Raw genomic sequence first — 15,455 nt, forward strand, 5'->3', positions numbered from 1 at the left:
TGGTCTCTGTCTGTCAAATAAATAAATAAAATCTTAAAAAAAAAAAAAAGAAAAAGAAAACAAAAGGGTTTTTTTGTTTTTGGGGTTGTATTATTTTGTTTCTTTTTTGCTTTTTGTTTTTTGTTTTGTCTTTTGAATAGACCAACCTATGCTTACTTGCTTTTTTTACTCAATGGCAACTTTTTCATGGACAGAAAATATTAGTTTTAAAATAGGTAGATGTGTCCTATAGAAGTTTTTCCATCTCCTGAGTAATGAAGATAGGCTCCTGTATTATATTTTAGAAGTATTTTGAATTTTTTTGCTTATTTGCTTTTTCTTTCACATTTAGGTTTATAATCAATCTGAAATTGATTTTGATGTGTACTGTGACATAGATGTCAGGTTTAAAGTTTTTCAGGATGGGTACATATTTACCCAAACATCATGTATTTAAAAAAAACAGTGCTTTTCCACATTGCTTGCTGTGTCAGTTTTGTAATAATCAGCTGTATATAAATTAATTGGTCTGTTTCTGGAATATCTATTTTACCAGTTGATTTGTCTATCCTTGTAACATTACCAAATTTGCTATAACTCTACATAAAAATGGCTCATTTCTCAGAGAGCAAATCCTCCCTCCTTATTCTTTTAAGAGTTGTGTGGCGTGACAATTCTAGGCCTTTTGTGAGCATGGGGAAGTATTTTTTTTTTTTTTTTTAGATTTTATTTATTTATTTGACAGACAAGAGATCACAAGTGGGCAGAGAGGCAGGCAGAGAGAAAGGAAGGGAAGCAGGCTCCCTGCTGAGCAGAGAGCTTGATGCGGGGCTTGATCCCAGGACCCTGAGATCATGACCTGAGCTGAAGGCAGAGGCTTTAATCTACTGAGCCACCCAGGCACCCTATGGGGAAGTATTTTAAAATGGAACTTCAGTTTCTTTAGTAGTCATAAGACTGTAAGATTTTTGCCCTGCTTATTTGCCTCTTGTTTTTCTAGGATTTTGAACATTTTATCTAAGATTTCAAATTTATTAGCCTAAATTATCCATATTGCTTTTATGTCTGCAGAGTCTGTAATCATACTTCATTAATTTCTAATAGTCATTATCTGTATCTTTTAATAAGACTCGCTAGTGGGGTGCCTGGGTGGCTCAGTGGGTTAAAGTCTCTTCCTTTGGCTGGGGTCATGATCCCCAGGGTCCTGGGATCGAGCCCCACAGCCAGCTCTCTGCTCAGCGGGGAGCCTGCTTCCCTCTCTCTCTCTGCCTGCCTCTCTGCCTTCTTGTGATCTCTGTCAAATAAATAAGCTAATCTGCATATAAGTGTACACGTTGTATAAATTTCCCTTATGTCTTTGTTTTGTTCTGTTTGTTTGTTTTTTAAGATTTTATTTATTTATTTGACAGACAGAGATCACAAGTAGGCAGAGAGGCAGGCAGAGAGAGAGGAGGAAGAAGGCTCACTGCTGAGCAGGGAGCCCAATGCAGGGCTCGATCCCAGGACCCTGGGACCATGACCCGAGCCGAAGGCAGAGGCTTTAACCCACTGAGCCACGCAGGCGCCCCCCCCCCATGTCTTTTTTATTTAGTACAAAATACTTCTAATTTCTTTTTTTTTTTTAATATTTTTTTAATTTATTTGACAAGAGAGAGAGGGAGTGGACACAAGTAGGCAGAGAGAGGGGGGGAAGCAGGCTCCCGCTGAGCAGAGATCCCGATGTGGGGCTTGATCCCAGGACCCTGGGATCATGACCTGAGCCGAAGGCAGAGGCTTTAACCCACTGAGCCACCCAGGCGCCCCAATACTTCTAATTTCTATTGAGGTTTCTCTTTTGACCTATTGGTTATTTAGAAGTATATTATTTCCATTTTAGAGGGGACGGGGGGTGAGGGTTTGGGTGAGCCTGGTGGTGGTTATAAAGGAGGGCATGTATTGCATGGAAAACTGGATGTGCTGCATAAACAATGAATCTTGGGACACCAACAAAATAAAATAAAATAAAACAAAATAAAAGAAGTGTATTATTTTAAAAAAATGGGGGAGTCAGGAAAAAAAGGGGCACCTGGGTGGCTCAGTTGGTTAAGTGTCTGACTCTTGATTTTGGCTCAGGTCATGATCTCAGGGTTGTGAGATTGAGCTACACCTTGGGCTCCATACTGGGTGTGGAGCCTACTTTAAGATCTTTTTCTTCTGGGACGCCTGGGTGGCTCAGTCAGTTAAGCACCTGCCTTCCGCGCAGGTCATGATCCCAGGGTCCTGGGATCCAGGCTCACATCAGGCTCCTTGCTCAGCAGGCAGCCTTCTTCTCCCTCTGCCTACCTTTCCCTGCTTGTGCACATTTGGCTCTCCTTCTCACACATAAAATCTTTAAACAAAACAAAAACAGAATATGTTTTTCTTATTTATTTATTTGAGAGAGCAAAGTGGGGGAAGAGCAGAGGGAGAAGGACAAGCAGCAGACTCCATGCTGAATATGGAGCCCATCATTCCCCTAGGGGCTCAATCCCACGACCTAACCTGAAATCCACCTAACCTGAAATCGTAAGATTTCAGTTGCTCAATTGACGAAGGCCACCTATGTGTCCTGAGTCTGCTTAAGATCTTAAGATTTTCTTTCTCCCTTTCCCTCAGCCTCTCCTCTCTTTCTCTGTCTCTCTTTCCCCCTAAAAATAAATAAATAAAAAAGAAGTATATTATTTCCAAACACTTAGGGTTTTTCTGGTTTTCTTCATATTTTTCTTTTTTATTCTAACTGTACTGTAATGAGAGAATATATATTCATTATTTTTAATTTTTTGAGACTTTTTTGTGTTCCATGTCATCAATTTTATTATTATTAATATTTTTTAAAGATTTTATTTCTTTATTTGACAGACAGAGAACACAAGTCGGCAGAGAGGCAGGCAGAGAGAGGGGGAAGCAGGCTCCCTGCCAAGCAGAGAGCCCGATGCGGGGCTTGATCCCAGGACTCTCGGATCATGACCTGAGCTGAGGGCAGACACCTAAGGACTGAGCCACCCAGGCGCCTCCCCCCATTGTTTTTTTTAATTGAACCATTTATCATCTTCAAGTGTTTCATTTCATTTTTTTTTTTAAGATTTTATTTATCATTTAACAGAGATCACAAGTAGGCAGAAAGGCAGGCAGAGAGAGAGACTGGGAAGCAGGCTCCCTGCTGAGCAGAGAGAAGGATGCAGGGCTTGATCCCAGGACCCTGGGATCATGACCTGAGCTGAAGGCAGAGGCTTTAACCCACTGAGCCACCCAGGTGCCCCTCCATTTCATTTCTAATAATGCCTTTGGCCCTAAAGGTTACTGTGGTGTTAGTGTGGTATACCATCTTTCTTTTGGCTAAATATTTATTTATTTTTTTAAGATTTCATTTATTTGTCAGAGAAAGAGAAGGGGAGAGAGAGTGAGCACACAAGCAGGGGGAGGGGCAGAGGGAGAAGGAGAAGCGGACTCTGCATTGAATGGGGAGCCGGATGGGGGCTCCATCCCAGGACTCTGGGATTGTGACCCGAGCCGAAGGCAGATACTTAACAGACTGAGCCACCCAGGCACCCTGTTTTTAGATTTTTTTAAATAAGGAAAACTTTATTGAACTACAACAGGTAAAACATACAAATAATATGTATAGCTTAAATGAGAAAATTTGCTAGTTGACTTGAAAATTGCCATACTTAATGAAAGTTCTTTCTGTAAATTAGTAAATTTGGTCTGATTTTAAAACCTCAGTGTCTATCCTGAGCTTTATTATGCAGTATGTTTTATGAGCCTTATCTCCCTTCACATTTAGAAGGACATAAGACTGCTGCTTTAGCTTGTTGTATGCTAGACTCTGGGCTGCCTTAGTAATGGATGCTGTGTACTTGGTAAAGTTTCTGTTCATTGGTTAATTCAGTGCTAGACAGGATGGATACGAGTTTAGATAGCCATGAACAAGATGAAATTCCTATTCTGCAGTTTACTATTTGTAATTTGGAAGAAATAAACTAGTAAATAAGGTACAAACAAGATAATTTGAGATAAGTATTTCTTATATTGCCAGTTTTTCTTATTTTTCCCCCACAAGAAGAGTGGATCATGCTTTTCCTTACATTAAATTTCTGCACTTAGACTTAATTAAGGCTTGTGTAAAGTTAATGCTGGTAAAATGAATCTTATGCTAGTACTTAGTTTGAACTTTCCACTGTACTGTTCCTTGATGGTACAGATAATTTCCAACTCATCTTTTTATCCTTATGATACATTCAAAGATGGATGATCACTTTGTTGTAGGAATACTATAAAAGCTGTGCTGCTGTCTAAAATACTCACAGAAATAAAATCTTAGGCTGAAAGTAATTTTGAGAAGTAATAGAGTTGTATGGGTTGTTTTTTTTTTCAGGTAGAACCCCATCTGATACTGAATTTATAAGTTCATAATTAACCAGGAAAGAAAAGTTTCACAAAATTAGTTTATATGAGCAAAATCTCAGAGGTTCCAAGGTACATGTTATGTTTGAAGAATAATTAATAGCCTTTCATCATTGTCAGAGGGAAGTTTGTTTGGCAAGGGTAGGTTATGAGTCCAGAGGTTTGGTTCCAGTTTGATTGTCAAAGTTCTTGAATTCCTGCTAAAGGATTTTGAACTTTAGCTTATGGATAGTGAGGAGCCTTGGAAGGTTTTATAAATTAAGAAAAGATATCTCCAGCAGTATAGAGACTGGACACTGAACAGTGCTTTCTTCTCTTGTTCATTCTCTTGTATGTGTGCATGTTTGTCTCTTTCAGAGGAATGTGAACTCCCTCTGGTGCGTGCCTTCATAATTTTTTGTTCTTATCCCCCAACCTCCATGTTTCCTAGTACTTAGTAGTTTTGGTATGAAGTGAGAAATAAATAATAGCATTAAAATATTTGCTTACTTTTTATTTATCTTTGGTAGGATTAGCAAGTCCTTACGTTTTTGTATCTTTCCTGTCTTCATCTTTTGCTTTTTGAAGTTTTTAATTGCTTTTAGTTAACATACAATGTTACATTAGTTTCAGGTGTACAAATAGTGATTCAGCAGTTCCATACATCACCCAGTGTTTGTTTCTTTCTCTTTTTTTAAGTTTTTATTTTAATTCTCTGTTTTCATCTCTTATGTTGCAAATATTTTTGTTTGTTTGTTTGTTTTTTACTCTGGGCGTTTCCATTTCATCATCCTGGAAACTCATACTATAGGTTTTATGCCTCTCACATAAATATTATTATAAAGGTAAAGCATCTTTATTAAAAACTACTTTTGAGCTACAGATACGAAACTACTGATTTCAACAAATATTCTACACAAACTCATAATCCCCATTTTTGAGTTATGTTTGTAAAAGTGTAACTGTAGTTGTCTTTTTTTTTTTTTAACTTTAAGAAACAAAATCTTTATTCAAATTAGGTAGTTAGAGAAAGGCCAATAGATTTATTGAACTTTAGTGTTGCTGACTAGGTTAGCTACATTGAAGTAGCATTATCTTGATTAATTGATTCTCTGGTGTCTATGTTTATGTAAACTCTACCCCACAATGTGGGGCTCGAACTACCCACCCTGAGATTTAGTCACATGCTATGCAAGCTGAGCCAGCCTCAATTTTCTGTTTTGCCATAGAATTATACCACCTGTGTATCAGATATCTTAGTTACGGTATTGCATTGGATTTTGCTAACAACTGAGGTTTTCTGCTGTGGTCCCTAAGTACCTTTTTTAGCTGTCTTTGTTATCATGATGAAATTGTAACTACAGATAGGCTTTTTTTGTTGTTGTTGTTAGCTCTGTTACTTAAATCATAGCATCTGGTTTAAGTACAGTTATTACCATAGCACATTAATCATTTGTAGTAGCTTATTTTTGTGGGAAAAACTTAGAAAAATATAAGTATCTAGCTGGTTTGTTTCAGTATTATCTAATCAATATAACTGGCTAAGAATTTTGAAGCATTTCATACATCTTTATATATATAGGTTATAGAACAGAGACTTTTTCTTTTCTTTTTTTTTTTTTTAAAGCAGACACCAGTCTTACTTCTTTGAAACCTAGGTTTGGTTTTTCCCCCCAGTGTTTTATTTATTTATTTATTTGACAGAGAGAAAGAATAAGCAGGGGGAGCGCAAGCCGAGGGAGAGGAAGAAAAAGGCTCCCTAATGAGCAGGGAGCCTGATGTGGGGCTAGATCCCAGGTCTCTGAGATCATGACCTGAGTTAAAGGCACCCAACCGACTGAGCCACTTAGGCACTCCTGAACCCAAAGATTCTTGAAGAGTGTATTATATTAGGAATTACTTTATTGCTTCTAGAAATTTGGTCCTAAATTAGTATACTTTGGTTTTCTAGGGGCCCAATGCTTAGTTTCTTTAATGTATAATAAATAATCAGCCCTTTTTTAAGCATTCCTTTTGTCTTTGGTGTTCCAGTATTAGGTTTTAAAAATACCCTATAATTTTTTTTTGGGGGGGGGAGGGCTAGTGAGAGGGTTTTTTAATGTGGTAAAATATATGCTAGTTCCTCCTTATCCACGGGGTATACGTTCCAGGACCCTCAGTAGGTGCCTAAAACACCGGATAGTACCAAACCCTATATATACATACCTATGATAAGGTTTAATTTATAAAGTAGACACAGTAAAAGATTAACAACAATAACTAATAATAAAATAGAACAATTATAACAATATATCCTAATAAAAGTTAAATGAGTGTGATCTCTCTCTCAAAATACCTTTTTGTACTACCATACTAACCCTTCCTGTGATGATGTGAGATGATAAAATGTGTATATGGCGAAATGAAGTGAGGAGATTGATGTATTCAGTGTAACAGAGCATTAAGCTACTATTGACCTCCTGATGGTATGTCAGGAGGATCATCTGTTTCTGCAATGCAGTTGACATTAGGTAACTCAAATGGCAGAAAATGAAACCATAGATAAAGTGGTACATAACAAAATTTACCATTTTAACTGTTTGTAAATATATGTTTCAGTGGCATTAAATATATTCACAGAGTTGTGTAACCATCACCACAGTTTTAGAACATTTTCATCATACCTCTAATACAAACTCTTGTGTCTCTTAGCCATCATCACCCAATTCCCCTACTGTCCCTTATCCTGAAGCAACCACTGATCTCTCTGTCTCAGTGTAATTGCCTATCATAGATGTTTCATAGAAATGGAATCCTATCATATGTGGTTTTTTGTGACTGGCTTCTTTCACTTAGTATAGTATTTTCTTTCCTTTCTTTCTTTCTTTCTTTCTTTTTTTTTTTAAAGATTCTATTTATTTGACAGAAAGAGAGATCACAAGTAGATAGAGAGGCAGGCAGAGAGAGAGCGGGAAGCAGGCTCCCTGCTGAGCAGAGAGCCCAACATGGGGCTCGATCCCAGGACCCTGAGATCATGACCTGAGCCGAAGGCAGAGGCTCTAACCCACAGAGCCACCCAGGCGCCCCAGTATGGTATTTTCAAGATTCATCCTTATGACATGTATCGTACTTTGTTCCTTTTTGTGGCTGAATAGTACTCCATTGAATGGATATACCGCATTTTGTTTCATTCATCAGATAATGGACATTTGGCATCTGCTTTTTGGTTATTATGAATATTGCATGCCATATATTATATATTTTCATTATCATTCAGTCAGATTATTTTTAAATTTCCTTTGTGATTTCTTTTTGAACACCTAGGTTACACTTTGGGACTTTCTAAGTATCTTAGTTAAAATTTCTTGTTCAGTTTCACTAAGGGCAGAAAACACATATACTATATGATTTTACACCTCTAAATTTGTTGGTCTTGTTTTATGACTTGTTTTCAATTAGGAAATACCTAAATTCTAGATTCATGTAGGGTTATCTTCACTCTTCAGTTGAAATCTTAGATTGTTACAAAGAGGACTACCTTCTGCCATGCTTTCTAAGAATTGTTTATGTTCCCTAAGCATATCCAGTCATACTAATCACTTTATATGTCTTAACCATTCCTTGATATAGAGTTATTATTATGCTTATTTTATAGATGAAACTGGGGCACCGAAAGATTAAGCTACAAATTACATAGGTGGTAAAATGTGGACTGGAAAACAGGCAAATCCATAGGGTAGAAAGATTAAAGGTTGCTAGGGATGAGGGTTTTTAGGGATTTACTGCTAATGGATATGGGAGTTTTTTGGAGTAATGAAAATGTTTTGGAATTAGGGTAATGGTTGCATAACTTTGTGAATATACTATACAAACACTGCATTTTGCTTTTTAGAGGGGTGAATTTTATGGTATGTGAATTGAAAGGGTCTGTAGACAAAAGGACGAGACTGATACAAAGCGAAGGTCAAACAAAGCTTTATTTCCCGCCAAGCATCGAGAATCAAACCCACCGGCCGTCTCTTGCAAAGAGGTGACCCCTCCCAGTCTCACAGACTAACTTTTATAGAGTAAAGGCCATGTGGTTGAGCCTAGCCACACAGAGGTGGCCAATTGAATTATATTCTACCCCATGATAGTCATCTCATTCAGCCTATGACCTTGGCTAGAATTGATGCCTTTGTCTGGTGTCCAAAAGGCGGGGCTCACACTCCTTGGCGGGTAATACGTGCGCTTTCCCTTGATTGGACATTTCCACCTGGCCTGGCTCATCCTTGGTGGGTAGGGAGGTAATACATGCACTTTCACGGATTGGACGTTTCCACCTGGCCGGACTCATCCTTGTATGTGGGCTCTGTTATCAGGGGTGGTCAGTCATATTTCACCAGTTCTGTTTCTAAGCGCTTTTCTCCTGGGGGGAAGGGGCAGGTCCAATCTAAGTTTACTGCATAAACAACAAAATGGCTCGCTCTGGCTAAGTAGGCCCTTACATGAATTATATCTCAATTTTTAAAAAAAGGAATAACTGGGATTCCAACCCAGAAACTGCTTCTTCAAATATTGCTAATTCACTCAGTAATAGCTTTTTTTGGTTGGGACAGTTTCAATATTAGAAGTAAAATCTCATCAGAAAAACTGTAATTTAGAGTTACAGTCTTTTATGGCTCATTATTATTGGCTTATTATTTATGGCTTATTATTACAAATGTTCTTTTCTGGTTTGTTTTTAAAGAATTCACATACCCCCATGTAAAAATGGAGCTATATATTTAAATTTATTTCATTTTAGATGCATTCTAGATAAGATTAAAAAAAATAAATAAAGCTGTACAAGTAAGCCCTCTTATATAGAATAGCTCATGGTCCTTGCTAGAGACTTGTGATGCCATTTGCTTTCTTCTAGCTAGCTAACCTCAACTTCCAACCTCAGCTTTAAAGTTATTTTTTTCTGGGAAGTTTTTCCTGACCTTCCAGCCATCTAGAAGACTCTTCCCTTCCCACCCACAACATTCTGTGCATACTTCTACTGTACTTTTTTTTTTTTTAATAACCTCTACTCCTAATGTGGGTCTCAAACACATGACCCCCCAAGCCTGAGAGCCTCATACTCTACCGACTGAGCCAGCCATGTGCCCCACTTTATATTTTTTATCACACTGCAGTAATTTTTTCTGTCTCCCCCACTTAAACTGAACGGGGACTGTGTTTTTGTTTTTGTTTTTTAATCTCAGCATTTGCATCATCCCTGGTATTTATTATGTGCTCATTAAAATGAAGAAATATGAATATGATCTTTTCTTATATTTGCTTTGGACTACAAATAAAAGATACAGCCCTACCACTTGGATTAGATTTCATTCCTAAATTGTTTGCCATGGCTGTCAGTAGAGTAAAATGGAATAGGAGTCCCACTGAGATCATTGTCATGCCTGTTCTTTAGAGAATTATGAGAGTATATAGTATTTTGCAGACGGTCTCATTTCAGAACTTATTTTATAAATGTTGAAATTGGGCTAGAATTTTTATTTTGTTTCTGGAGGGGGATTAAGGGGGCATTGTAAGTGATATTGTAATTTTTAGAGATTACTTACAAATACATGCATCAGAATGGGATATTATAACATTTCATTGTAGTCTGCTGATCTGAAGTAAGCTATTTAGAGAGTTATCTTTTGAGTGAATATATACCTTTTTGTATTTAGAACTTTTTTTTTAAGATTTATTTGTTTATTTGATAGGAGTCTGGGTGGCTCTCTGAGTTAAGCAGCTATCTTCAGCTCAGGTCATGATCCCAGGGTCCTGAAATTGAGTCCATCTGGCCTCCTGTGCAGTGGGGAGTCTGCTTCCCTCTCTCTCTGCTGTTTCCCCCTGCTTGTGCTCTTTTTCTCTCTCTTTGTGAAATAAATAAATTGAAATCTTTTTTTTAAAGATTTATTTATTTGAGAGAGCAAGCATGCACGTGTGTATCCACATGTGTGCAGGGATTTTAGATTTACTTTTTCTTCATTATGGGTGATGAATATTTTTGCTTTAGCAAAATTTTAATGAATTTATAGCTTTTTTTCTAAACCTTTGCAATTGTTAGTTTATTAGTACCATCCAGGACTCAGATGTTCAGTATTCTTCCTGAAATTACATAAACAAATGCAAATAGAAAGAATCCAAGTCAAAATTATACAGCAAAACAGCACTCCATCACAGAAGTGTGTAAAATTACAAGAACAGTATTTTAAAACACTGGTACTTTAAGAGAACAGTAATCTCAAAAAACCACAAAATTGCCACATTGTTCCCTAAACTGCTGTGAGTCTAATGAATGGGATAGGGTTTTGTAAAGAAAAATCAAATTCAAATCAGGTAACTCATACTGAAATACAAAGTGTCAAGTGTCTTCTTCCCTCAGGTCTGTTTGACTTATCTAAAGGAGCAAACTATAATATAGGAAAATACACCTGATTTTAAATGTGGCATACATTTTATAAGTTGGCCCAATTAATTAAAACTACCTTTAATGAAAGTCAAGTTTCCTAAGAAACCCATATTCAGTAAATAGGAGAAAACATTTACAGCCAGCCCTTTTTTTCCCCCAGAGCCTTTGCTGGGATTGTCAACAAAAAATTTAATATGGCAGTCTTATAGTTTAAGTTCATGCTTTTGGGGATACATTCTCAGGTTGTCTTTAATGTGGGGACTGCAACTGTAACTGCCATTACATGGTAATGGGAGTTAAAGGATGTAGAGTCCTTATGTAAAGATTAGAACATACTTTTCTTTTAGTCCTTCAAGGACAGACTTTTCAAAATGTTTGATTCTCCTAATCCCATGGTGTGACTGACTAGACTCGTTACTCTTTACTTTATAAACATGCCTGGGCTATGTGAGATCTGGTATCAATTGATCAAGTTTTGAGTTTCAGTTCTGGGTGAAAACTGTCTCAGTTCAACTTTTATTACCCTCCTCATGAGTACGCAGGGTGCAGACAAAAGCTTTTTATGAGCTAACTATATGGAAAGATAAACACTGTAATAATCCATGTGATCCAAAATGGACAAAAGCAAAAGACTAGCGTCCCCTCAAGAAGAAAAATTTCAGACCTATGAAAAGGACAACAATACTAATAAAAAAAATTGTATTTACGTAGAAGCATTCAGAAAGTCAACAAAACAGCTGCAACTTTTTTTTTTTTTTTTTTTGCAATTACAGAGTGGTATTCAATTAATAGAACAACAGTTATTTCGTAGAAGCTGCATCAGAGACAACTGAAGATGAAAAATTACCATCCCCATATATAACTAATTTGTGCTGTGTACCAACAAGAACCTGCTTTAAGATTCCATGCCAATTTACAATCCCCATACTGTACCAGGCAAGGTTAGTGACTGTTGAAAATATCACCAGGTCAGGGCTATCTAAAGACACATTCTTTAGTGTGTTAACTATACAAAAAAAGACACTGTACAGTTTAAAAACAAATCTTATACAGCCTTACATTTCAATTTTTTTCTTTAAAAGGAATGAGTTGTCTGTAGGGAGTTTAAATGCTTTATGGACAAGAAAAAAAGCTGCGCTAGAACCAACTTACTCATCATCATCTTCGTCTTCATCTTCCTCCCCCTCATCCTCTTCATCTTCCTTATCCTCCTCTTCCTTCTTTTTCTTGCTCTTTTCAGCCTTGACAAATCCTTTTTTTTGCTGCATCAGGCTTTTCCTTTAGCTCGGTATACAGCAATATCCTTTTCATATTTTTCCTTCAGCTTAGAAGCCTTCTTTTCCTAAGACTGCTTGTCATCTGCAGCAGTGTTATTCCACATTTCTCCCAGTTTCTTTCCAACATAACCAGTGTATAGGCCAGGATGTTCTCCTTTGGTTTTGGGGCGATACTCAGAACAAAACAAGAAAAAAGCCAACAGAGGCCTCTTGGGTGCATTGGGATCCTTGAACTTCTTTTTCGTTTTCCCTTTAGAGGGAATATAAGTTTTCATTTCTCTTTCATAATGGGCCTTGTCCTCCTTTGCCATGTCTTCAAATTTTCCTTCTTTTTCGCAGACATGGTCTTCTACCTTTCTGAGCACTTCTTAGAAAAATCAGAGAAGTTGACTGAAGCATTTGGGTGCTGCTTTTTGTGCTCCTCTCGTTAAGTTTGCACAAAGAATGCATATGATGATGACGACATTTTGCCTCTCAGCTTTTTAGGATCTCCTTTGCCCATGGTTAATTATTTTCCTCAGTGAGGCACAGAGTCACCCAGTGCCCGGCTGGCTCTCACTTGCCCTGGCTCTGTCTCTGTGGAGCTCAGTGTACTGCAGTGGCTGTGAGAGCAGGAGCCAGAAGCAGCCTCCTCATTATCTCCGCTCTGTAGCTATAGCTTTTTTTTTTTTAAACAACTTGATGGCACTAAGATTTCTGTAGCAATCTGAATAGGTATCTAATACTGTGGACCTTATGAAGATACCATAATTTATATAACCATGGACCTGTTGAAAAGAAAGCTATGTCTAAATTTTACTCTTATAGTGACTAGTTTTACACCTAAATCTTTATGTACTTGTCTAGTTATTTTCTTTAGATACTTGTTCAGATTAAACTGCATGCTAGATCCAACTGCACATTGCTGTTTTTGATAAATACTACCGAGTGGAGCGGTAGGAAAGGCTGTCCCTATTCTGGTTTAGACTCCTCATGGAGTGTTTTTTGTTAGCTTTACTAATACTGGAGTTTGAAATAAAATGCCCAAAATGCTTCTTCCATTTTATTTATTTATTTTTTAAAAGATTATTTATTTATTTATTTGACAGAGAGAGAGAGAGAGATAACAAGTAGGCAGAGAGGCAGGCAGAGAGAGAGGAAGGGAAGCAGGCTCCCTGCTGAGCAGAGAGCCCGATGCGGGACTCGATCCCAGGACCCTGGGATCATGACCTGAGCCGAAGGCAGCGGCTTAACACACTGAACCATCCAGGCGCCTGCTTCTTCCATTTTAAACGGGAAAAAGTGACACAGTACTATTTAGGATTCATAGCCTTTGTTACCATTATAGTCAGGGCTCCCTTATTCAGAGTAGGACCCATTCAACCTAAGGAAAAGGGCTGTAGTTAAGGCTGTATGTACCAAGTATTAGGAGAGCATAGAGGATGGAGCTACAAAGACTTAGGGTATTTGGATAAAGGCTTTGCAGAAAATAGGACATTTGAGTTAGAATATGATAGAACATTCTTTGTCATGGTTTATTTATTTTAAAAAAGATTTTATTTATTTATTTGATAGACAGAGTTCACAAGTAGGCAGAGAGGCAGGCAGAGAGACCGGAGGAAGCAGGCTCCCTGCTGAGGAGAGAGTCCGATGCGGGGCTCGATCCCAGGACCCTGAGATCATGACTTGAACTGAAGGCAGAGGCGTGACCCGCTAAGCCACCCAGGCGCCCCTTTTGTCATGGTTTAATTGTGAAGTAGTGATTTTCACATTGGGGCCATGATATGTTCTGAAAACATTTTAAAATACTTTTTATTATGAATAGTTTCAAACATATATCACAATAGTTCAGATAGTATAATGAACTCCATTCAATGCTGACTTCCTAAAACTAGGCACCCAAACAACCTACTATTAAGGTAAATCTGAGTTTATTGCTTACCATGGTAAGTGAGACAATGCTTAGTAGCTATATTAGTTTCCTGGGGCTACATTAACAAATTACTACAAACTGGGTGGCTTAACAGAAAGGAATAATAGTTATTTGCAACTTTTATTTTCCTAGAGAAGAAATTCCTGGAATAGTAAAGTCAGGTTGATAACAGTAGAGTGGTAGAGTCATGTTTATGCAGATAGTAAGCCTTGTGAATGTAATTGGTTTCAGTTTTCATTCCCCAAATACTGTCATAGAACTTCAGTTATTAACAATTTGCCAGTTCTTATTTTGTTTCTGTCACCTGCTTCCTCCGTGGTACCCTGATTTAGTTAGCTACCACCTTCCTCCCTACATCATTTTTTTCCTTTTCTTCCTTTTTCTGCCATACATAATAGATGTTTATTAACCATTTATTAGCAAGAATAGAATGGTTCATACGTCTATGTAAGGTTGATAAAGTCTCTGCTTTCTGACTTTTATTGTGGTCTTACTGAACTTGAATGACAGATTTACTCAAGTGGATGTTAGTATACTTCAGAGTCAGGACACTGTTACCTAAGCTTACTGTTGGTATCAGGTAACCAGAATCTTGTGACCCATTGTTTAGGGACGAGACTGTTTAGGGATCAAGCCGTGGTATAAGTACCAGCTCTGAGGCTTGTTAGATTTTTTTTTTTTTTTTAATTTAGGCATAATGTATATATAGTGAAGAATACAAATCTTTATACTTTTTTTTAAAAAAGATTTTAATCTCTACACTCAACCTGGGGCTTGAACTTACAACCCCGACATCAAGAGTCCTATGTTCTACAGACTGAGCCAGTCAGGTGCCCCTGAAAGTTTTTATTTAGAGATTGTGTCTATATGCTTTACCTTTGTTGATAAACTTTTTATTTTGGATTAATTTTAAATTTACAGAAAAATTGAAAACATTGTATAGTTCCATTTACCCATTAACTAGTTTATCCCTTTTTAGCATCTTGTATTACTATGGTAACTTTACCCAAACTGAGAAACTGATATTGGTATATTAATATTTATACCCAAACTCTAGACATTATTTGGATTTTACTAGTTTTTTCATTAATCTCCTTTCTCCAGGATGCAATCCAGGTGCCACATTGTATTTAGTTTTCCCATTTCCTGGGTTTCCTCTGATCTGTGATAGTTCTGTCTGTTTGATTTTTTTTTTTTAAGATTTTATTTATTTACTTGACAGATCACAAGTAGGCAGAGAGGCAGGCAGGAAGAGAGAGGAGGAAGCAAGCTCTCCGCAGAGCAGAGAGCCCGATGCGGGGCTCAATCCCAGGACCCTGGGATCATGACCTGAGCCGAAGGCAGAGACTTTAACCCACTGAGCCACCCAGGCGCCCCATCTGTTTGATTTTTTAACAATTCTTGAGGCCAGATTTGTTTAAGAGTATCACCCCAGTTTGGGTTTGTCTGTTTTTTTTCTCATGTTTAGACTGCAACTTTG

At 37.5% G+C, this 15,455-nt stretch overlaps 1 protein-coding gene and 1 pseudogene across 4 annotated transcripts in view; one reads left to right on the forward strand and one right to left on the reverse strand.

Annotated features, from left to right (window-relative positions):
- RAB6A (RAB6A, member RAS oncogene family) overlaps window positions 1–15,455 on the forward strand; it is a 121,595-nt gene that overhangs the window by 58,504 nt on the left and 47,636 nt on the right. The window lies entirely within an intron of this gene.
- On the reverse strand, window positions 11,472–12,702 carry LOC309873677 (high mobility group protein B1 pseudogene; annotated as a pseudogene). Its single transcript has one exon. The product of its transcript is annotated as a high mobility group protein B1 pseudogene (transcript).

Source organism: Mustela nivalis (assembly GCF_964662115.1).
Source record: "Mustela nivalis genome assembly, chromosome: 9".
In the NCBI taxonomy this organism is placed as follows: Eukaryota; Metazoa; Chordata; class Mammalia; order Carnivora; family Mustelidae; genus Mustela; species Mustela nivalis.